This window comes from Aotus nancymaae, unplaced genomic scaffold (assembly GCF_030222135.1).
Source record: "Aotus nancymaae isolate 86718 unplaced genomic scaffold, 86718_ANA_hifiasm-v0.15.2.pri h1tg000014l, whole genome shotgun sequence".
NCBI classification, from domain to species: domain Eukaryota; kingdom Metazoa; phylum Chordata; class Mammalia; order Primates; family Aotidae; genus Aotus; species Aotus nancymaae.
The window spans coordinates 55,939,536-55,949,228 of NW_026988425.1; the positions used below are offsets into that span (position 1 = coordinate 55,939,536).

The 9,693-nt window shown below is 35.4% G+C and overlaps 1 pseudogene; it reads right to left on the reverse strand.

Moving 5' to 3' along the window:
• Positions 1 to 460: 460 nt before the first annotated feature.
• Positions 461 to 959, reverse strand: LOC105723837 (small ribosomal subunit protein uS3m-like; annotated as a pseudogene).
• Positions 960 to 9,693: the final 8,734 nt, after the last annotated feature.

Here is a 9,693-nt window from a genome sequence, read left to right on the forward strand (position 1 = left end):
CATGGCTAAAGAAAGAATCTCTGAGCATGTTGATATCTTAATAGAAGCCTCCCAAACTGAAAAGCAAAAAAGAAAAAGAATGAAAGAAAGAAAGAGAGACTATCCAAGAACTGTGGGACAACTCTAAACAGTGTAACATGGTGCAGTGAAGATACCAGGAAAAGGAAAAAAAAAAAAAAAGAATAGAAGAAACACTTGGAAGAAATGATGACTGAGCATTTTCCTCAAAGTAATGTCAATTGCCACAACAGCTCTAGGAGGCTCAGAGAACACCAAGCAGGATAAATGTCAAGAAAAACTACATCTGGGAACATCTTTTTTCTTTTTTTTTTTTTTAAATCAACATAGAGGGTCTTTATTAAAAGCAGCTGAGACCATGCCTTGGTCCTCATGTACCGTTCCTTTCCCACATTTCCATTCTCTGCAGGCTACAGCTTGATGCAAAAAAAAGGGGATCATCCTAGATATACACAACCTTTGAGGGCACAGTTTGGAGGTGGAGTCGCACAGGACACTTGAAAAAGTGGGACAGCAAAGTTTCACTATAGCCCACAAGGAAGTAGAATTTGTGTGCAGGCAACTGCCTCAGGACCAGGGCACAGATCTCCAACTGGTTAGCCGGGCGCTTTATAACCAGCTGGTCAGCCAGGCAGCCTGGGAAGGTACCCCACATGAACTTGCGAAGGAAAATATCCTCCACCATTCGCTCTGCGGCATGGTCCTCCTCATCCAGGTTACTTGTGTGCAGCGACAGCCAGCCCTTACGGTGGGCGATGTAGTGCGGCGCGTGTGCCTCCTCGTAGGTCACCAGCTTGTCTCCCTTGCTTAACGCAGACTCGGGCCACCTGGTTCTTGGCGCAGACCGCAGAGGTGTGCAAGGCTCACCAAGTGCAAGGCAGTTCTCAGCTACAGGACAGCACCCTTGGCCCCAGCAACCCACCGCACACGGAGGCCGCCATCTTTTTTAAACTACAAAAAATCAAAGGAAAAGAAAAATTCTTAAAAGAAAAAAAGCCAGAGAAAATAAATACCTTACCTATAGGGAAGCAAAGATAAGAATTACATCAGATTTCTCCTGACAAACCATGTAAGCGAAAAGAGTAGAGTGAAATATTTAAAGTTTTGACAGAAAAAAGACACCACCTTAGAATGCTGTATTCTGTGAAATTATTCTTCAACAGAGAAAGAAAAATAAAGATGTTTTAGACAAACAAAAATTGAGAGAATTTATTGTCTGTAGACATGCCTTGAACAAAATGTTAAAAGACTTTCTTTAGAAAGAAGGAAAATTATATAGTTCAAAAACTTAGATCCAAATAAAGAAAGAAAGCATCAGAGAAGAAATAAGTGAAGGTAAAATAAAAACATTATTTTTCTTATTTCTAATTGATATAATAGATAATACATTGTCCAAATTAATGATAGCAACAATGCATTTGTTTAGGTATCCTTATGTGTGTATAAATATATTTATGTATGTTTATGTAAAATGAATGACAGCAATGATATAAGAAATGGGAGGGATGAATGAGAATTATTTTGGTGTTATATATTCACACTACCTGTGAAGGGGTAAAGTGTTTTCTGAATGTAGACTTGGATTAGCTATAAACTTATGTTGCAAACTCTAGGATAACCACCAAAAATGAGTAAAAAGGAAAGTATAACTGAAGTGCTAAAAAGGAAAAGAAAATTGAATAATATAAAATGCTTAACTAAGATGATAAAAAGAGTGAAAGAATAGGAACAAAGGCAACACATAGAAAACACTAACAAATATGGTATATGTTAATCCACCCATATAGCCACTTCAAACGTGAATGGTAAATGCGTTCATTAATAGAGATTGTCTGAGTGTATCAAAGAACCATATACACTTTTATGTTGTCTACAAGAAACCCTCCTTAAATATAAAGACACATATAAATTAAAAGCAAAGGGGTAGAAAAAGATATACTATGTTAACATAAATTGAAAGAAAGTTAGAGTACCTATATTAACTTTACACAGAGCAGACTTCAGAGCATGGAAAGTTATCAGGCATAAAGATGAGTATTACATCATGATAAAGGGGTCAATCTCCAAAAAGACATAACAATCTTTAATGTGTATGCACCTAACAACAGAGGGTCAAAATATGTGAGGCTAGAACTAAAAGAAGGAATGGATAAATCCACTATAATAGTTGGAGACTTCAACACCTCTATATCAGAAATAGACAGTTACAGCAGGCAGACAATTAGTAATGACACAACTCAATAACACCATCAATCAATAATTGATATCCGTAGACTACTTTATTCTACAATACTAGAATACACATTCTTCTCACATTGAACATTTACTAAGATAGTCCACATTCTGGGCCATAAAATACACCTTAACAAATTTTAAAAAATAGAAATCATATAATGTCTGCTTTCAAACCACAATGGAATTAAACTAGAAATCAATAACTGAAAGAAAGCTGTAAACTCTCCAAATACTTGGAGATTAAACAACACACTTCATAGTTACACATGGATTTAAGAAGAAATCTCAAGAGAATTTAAAACATTTTGAATTAAATGAAAAATTTAAAACTACTTATCAAAATTTGTGGGATACAGCAAAAGCAGTGCTTAAAGGGAAATTCAGAGCATTGAATGCATATATCAGGAAATAAGAAATATCTAAAGCCAGTAATTTAAGTCTTCTTAGGAAACTTTAAAAGAAAGATCAAATCAAATCCGAAATAAACAAAAAAAAGTAATAAAAATGAGAGCACACATCAATGAATTTGGAAACAGGGACTCAATAGATAAAATCAACAAAATTATAGGCTGTTTCTTTGAAATAAATTGATAAAATTGCTAAGTTTTGAGCCAGGCTAAGAAAAAAGAGAAAGGACACAAATTACTAGTATCAGAAATAAAAGAGGGAACATCACTACAAATCCCATGGACATTAAAAGAGTAATAAGAGAATACTGTGAGTAACTCTATGCTTACAAATTTGATAATCTAGGTGAAAGGAACCAATCCTTAAAAGACACAATCTTCTAAAACTTACACAAGAAGAAATAAGCAATTTGAATATGCCTATATGTAGTAAAGAAATTCATAACTTTCCAAAACAGAAAGCACCATGCCCAGATGGATTCACAGGTGAGTCCTACCAAATATTTAAGGAAAAAATAGCAATTATCTATAATTTATTTCAGAAGACAGAGCAGAAGAAATATCTCCTAGCTCTCTATGAGGCCAGTATTACCTTAATACCAAAACCAGGCAGATGTTATATAAAAAAAAAAAAGCTACAGACCAATATCTCTCATGAGCACAGATGCAAAATATTAACAAAAGGAATTCAACATAAAAAAATTATACAACACACCAAGTAGAACTTATTCTAGATATGCAAGGCTAACTCAACATTTGAAAATCAATTGATGTAATCTATTACATCAACAGGCTAAAGAAGAAATATCACATAATCTTATCAATAGATACAGAAAAAGCATTTGACAAAATTCATCACCTATTCATGGTAAAAACTCTCAGTAAATTAGAAATAGAGGGGAACTTCCTGATAAGGAATATCTGCAAAAAACTTACGGCTAACATCATATTTAGTCGTGAGAAACTAGAAACTTCCCCACTAAGATTATGAACCAGTAAGGATATCCTCTTTGCTATAGTTTGGATGTTTGCCCCTCTAAACCTCATGTTAAAATTTGATCCCAATGTTGGAGGTGGGGCTTAAGGGGAGGTGTTTTGGTCATGGGGGCAAGTCCTTCATGAGACGGAATGTCACCCTGGGGAAGGGGGCAGTGAGTGCTCACTCTATTAGTTCCCATGAGAGCTGGTTGTTAAAAGAAGCCTCACACCTACCTTCTCTTTCTTGCTTCCTCTCATGGCATGTGACCTCTGCACACACCAGCTCCCACTGACCTTCTGCCATGAGAGTATGGTACTGAAGTCAGCCCTTTTTATTGGTTTCTAAGTATGTGATCCAATCCATTTGTGAATCAAGTTTCTGCTGATTACAGTCCAAAGCAGTAAAACATATACAAATAATTCTAAAAAACACATTCCCCCCCCGATTTTAAAATCTCTAAAATTAAGATGTGTTTTATGATCTATAATTTGTATGGTAGAATCTGTTCCTTTCATTGGGGTACATGAAACAATGGCATGCCTTATTATAGGTGGTGTCTTAGATCTGATGAAATGCTTTAGATTTGATGAATACTTCAGACTTTGGAGTTTTGTTTCTTTTTTCTTTTTCTTTTTCTTTCTTTTTCTTTTTTTTTTTTTTTTTACTTATGGTTGCTGAACTTTCTAAGTAAGCTTCTTTTCCAAGATAGTTTTTTCTTTGATTTTTATATATCCCCCTGGATTATGAAGCAGCATTTTCATGTCAGCATATATTCAGAGCATGCCTGACTGAATTTTAGTACCAGAATAAGATTTTATTACTTGAAGAATACATTCTGTTTTGTGAACTAAAGGCAATATGCAAAACATCATTCAAATTTGGAAAGATCATTTGGGAATATCAGCTAAATTAAAGAAGATCATTGAGGAGCTGACATATTCTGGTAAGGCCTTGGCACTGAGTGAACTTGCCTTAGATAAAATAAAAAGGAGGACATCTGCCTAATTGTACACTTACTGAACTGCATCATCCGCAGCTACTAAAGGACAGTTCAGTTATGAATTACATTTCCGTTATTATTAGATGTTTAACATTTTTTGTTTGATTATAATATTTTAGCATAATGCAAACATATTATCATGGATTCTAAGTCAAGAAACACCAAGCATTGCCACTAATTCGAAGATACAGAAATCAAAAATAAAACCCACTTTCATGAGCCAAAACTCCCAATTCACCTCAAATTCTCTTATTTTAAAAAAATCCTTCTTGAAATTGTTCCTTCTACTCTACCCCAAAACTCTCTCAAAATGAGAATAAGAAACTGCAATGAAAAATATAGTCCCATTTTATAATTTCAACAAAAAAGACAAAATAGGGAAGTGTGTGACCTTTTTGTAGAACACTAGAAAAATTAGAGATATATAAAAGAAGTATTGAGTAAATTGGTATATTTTTGCATTGGAAAAGTGATACCAATCTTTCACAAAATGCTTAATAGACTTATGGAATCTTCATTAAAAATCCAAGATAGATGGGGAGATGGGGTGTGGCAAAGTGATAAAGGGCAAAAATAGCCAAGGATATGTTGAAAGTAAAGACTAATGGAAGAAACTTGCCTACCAGATAATACAACATCAATAATGAAAGCAGTATGCTACTGACAAAAGAATTGGCAGGCAGATCAATTTAATGGATTTGATAGCCCAGAAATCGACCGCAGTATAGATGCGAACTTAATATATATTAGAGGTGGCATTACAAATCAGTGAGAAAAAGAAAGATTATTGAACAAATGGTCTAGGACAAATGATTAACCGTTTGGAAAAACAAAGTTAAATTATCACTCTAAAATAAATGGCAATTGGTGACCTTTAGCCACTTAAATACTAGAGATAAATATAGAATAAAAAGTCTTAAGTGTAAAGGAATGAGATGAAATCACAAAGGAAGATTAGATTACAACGGAAATGAAGTGTATGTGTCTCTCTCCCCTCCTGTTTCCAATGCCTAGGGAAAAATAGAAAGAGTAGTTTGAAAGAATAAAATCTGCCCCAAAACAAAAATAAATAAATACTATTAGTGTACCATATATTTATAAAGTACAGGAAGATGGAAAATGGGGAAAAAACTATAGCTCAAAGCAAAAATGAGAAAAGCTACTCTACAGATAAGACCTGTTCTTCACAATAAAACTCTAAAGCAGGAGTTCTTAAAGGGTGGTTTCTGGACCAAGAGTATCACCTGGGAACTTGATGGAAATGAAAATTCTTGAATCTTACTCCTGATCCACAAGCCTGAAATTCTGTGAGTAGAATCCAAGGATCTAGATTTTAACAAGCCTTTCAGATGATTCTGATGCACATAAAGTTTGAGAACTCCTGTACTAGGGAAACTCCATGTTATAGTGAAACGCAGATACTAAAAGGGTTCTAGGACAGTCATCAAGATAATTAAATAAAGGTTTACATTCCAAGGAGCTGGGCCAGTAGACTTTCTGTCCACTGTTCTCAACATTGAGCAGGGGGTAGCCAGGGCATATACCCTCAGAACAAGGTCCAAGGAATTACTTTAAAGATAAATACACTTTCTGTGTAGGGAAGGCTCTTAAGGTGAATGTTGGGGCCAGAAGGAAAGGCAGCAGAGTTTGAGCATTTCCTATTCTCTAAATGCTAGCTAGCAAAGAGACAAAGAAATAAGAAGAGCTGTTCTTTCCCCTAGAATGATTTATGTACAATATGGTACTCTGAAACAGTAGTTCTGACAAGGACAACTTCCAGAATTGCCTTGGGGCTGAGGAAACAGGTGTATGTCCCAAATTGCTGCCATCAGGTGGAAACTGAGTTTGCTCATTCAGAAGTTAAAACATCCACTTTGTCTTCTGTCCTCATCTTGCCTTCTACACTCACCTGTATTCAGAAATTTATTTACTAACAGGTAAATGCCATAATATTTGGCTGTGTGAAAATTTTGTATTTAACTTAGAAAAGCCGTTTTTTTTCTGCGAAGAGTCAGAGTAAATACTTTTGGCTTTGCAGTTCAGTTCCCTGTTGCAACTACTCAATTTTACCACTGTAACACAAAAGTCACCATAGAAAAGTGACCATAGACAATATATAAAATAATGAGTGTAGCTCAAATAAGAGTTTATTTACAGAGCACTCAGAACTTGCCAATAGTAGTGCTGACGCCAACATGTCTATGGCATTCGCAGCCCTGAGACAGCAAGGCAGAGATCACTCCCCAAAAAGCTAAAATCATGACAAACAATCTCTCAGACCACAGCACAACCAAATTAGAAATAAGGACTAAGAAATTCACTCAAAATCATACAATTGCATGGAAATTGAATAATCTGCTCTTGGACAACTTTTGGATAAATGCGGAAATTAAGACAGGAATCAAGAAGTCTTTGAGACTAATGAGAACAAAGATAAACCAGAATCTGAGACACAGCTAAAGCAGTGTTAAGAGGGGAATTTATAGCACTAGATACCCACATCAAAAAGTTAGAAAGATCTTAATTTAATAACCTGATATTATAACTAAGAGAACTAAAGAACCAAGAGAGAACCAACACCAAATTTAGCAGAAGACAAGAAATAACCAAAATCAGAGCTGCACTGAAGGAGACTGCAACAACAACAAAAAACATTCAAAAGATCAGTGAATCCAGGATCTGGTTTGTTTATTTGTTTGCTGAAAAAATTAATAAAATAGATAAACTGCTAGCTAGAATAATAAAGAAGAAAAGCGAGAAGATTCAAATAAACACAATCAGAAATGACAAGGGAGATATTATCACTGACTCCACAGAAATACAAATTATCCTCAGAGAATATTATAAACACTTCTATGAACATAATCTAGAAAATCTAGAAGAGATGGATAAGTTTCTGGACACAGACACCTTCCCAAGATTGAACCAGGAAGGAACTGAATCCCTAAACTGACTTATAACAAGCTCTGAAATTCAGTCAGTAATAAATAGCTTACCAACCAAAAAAATAATAATAATACAGGACCAGATGGATTCACAGCCAAATTTTAACAGATGTACAAAGAAGAGCTGGTACCATTCTTGCTGAAACTCTTCCAAAAAATTGAGAATAAAGGACTCCTCCCTAACTCATTCATTGAGGCTAGCATCATCCAGATACCAAAACCCAGCAGAGAAACAACAACAACAATAGCAAAAGAAAACTTCTGGCCAATGTCCTTGATTAATATTGATGCAAAAATGCTCAAAAGACTAGCATACTAAATCTAGCAGCACATCAAAAAGCTTACTGACCACAATCGAGTAGGCCTAATCCCTTGAATGCAAGGTGGTTCAACATAAGAAAATTAATCAATGTGATTCATCACATAAACAGAACGAAAGACAAAACCACATTATTATCTCAATAGATGCAGAAAAGGTCTTTGACAGAATTTAATATTCATTCATGTTTAAAAAAACTCAATAAACTAGGTATTGAAGAAACATACCTCAAAATAATAAAAATCATCTATGACAAATCCACAACCAACATCATACTGCGTGGGCAAAAGCTGGAAGCATTCCCTTTGAAAATTGGCAGAAGACAAGAACGTCTTCTCTTACCACTCCTATTCAACACAGTATTGGAAGTCCCTGCCAGAGCAATCAGGCAAAAGAAATAGAGTATCCAAATAGTTAGAGAGTAAGTCAAACTATCTCTGTTTGCAGACAACATAATCCTATATCCAGAAAACCTCATAGTCTTGACTCAAAAGCTCCTTAAGCTGATAAACAACTTCAGCAAAGTCTCAGGATATAAAATCAATGTGCAGAAATTACCAGCACCCTTATACACCACCAACAATCAAGCCAAGAGCCAAATCAGGAACACAATCCCATTCACAATTGCCACAAAAGGAAAGAAAAGAAAAGACAAGACAAGACCTAGGAATACAGCTAACCAGGGAAGTGAAAGATCTCTACAAGGAGAACTACAAAACACTGCTCAAAGAAATCAGACTTTACACAAACAAATGGAAAAATAATCCATGTTCATGAGTAAAAAAAAAAAAATCAGTATCATTAAAATGGCTATATTACCCAAAGGAATTTATAGATTCAATGCTATTTCTATTAAATTACCAATGACATTCTTCACAGAACTAGAAAAAACAATTTCAAGATTTATATGGAACCAAAAAAGAGCCCAAATAGACAAGGCAATCATAAGCAGAAAGAAAAGAGCCAGAGGCAGCATGCTACCTGACTTCAAGCTATACTACAGGGATACAACAACCAAAACAACATGTTACTGGTACAGGAACAGACACATAGACCAATGGAACAGAAAAGAGAACCCAGAAATAAGGCTGCACACTAAAACTATCTGATTTTTGACAAAGTTGACAAAACAAGCAATGAGGAAAGGATTCCCTATTTAATAAATGGTGCTGGGATAACTGGCTAACCATATGCAGAAGACTGAAACTGGACCTCTTTCTTATACCATATTACAAAAATCAACCCAAGATGGGTTAAAGACTTAAATTTAAAACCCAAAGTTATAAAAACCCTGGAAGACAATATAGGCAATACCATTTTGGACAAAGGAATGGGCAAAGATTTAATGACAAAGATGCCAAAAGCAATTGCAACAAAAGCAAAAATTGACAAATGGGATCAAATTAAACTAAAGAGCTTCTGCATAGCAAAAGGAACTACCATCAGAGTGAAGAGACAACCTACAGAATGGGAGAACATTTTTGCAATCTATTCCTCTGACAAAGGGCTAACATCCAGCATCTATACAGAACTTAAACAAATTTACAAGAAAAAAAATCCATTAAAAATGGGCAAAGGGGCCCCACCCACCACCTGATCCTGCCTATACTACCACAGCTGATGTGCTCTTGAAAGTGCCAACTCCTGGCTGGAGGCCAACCAACACAAAACCAGTGCACTTAACAAAAATACAACAAAGAACCCTCACTGAGTCCACTTTACTCCCCTGCTATCTCCACTGGAGCAGGTGCTGGTATCTATGGCTGAGAGACCTGAAGATAGGTCACATC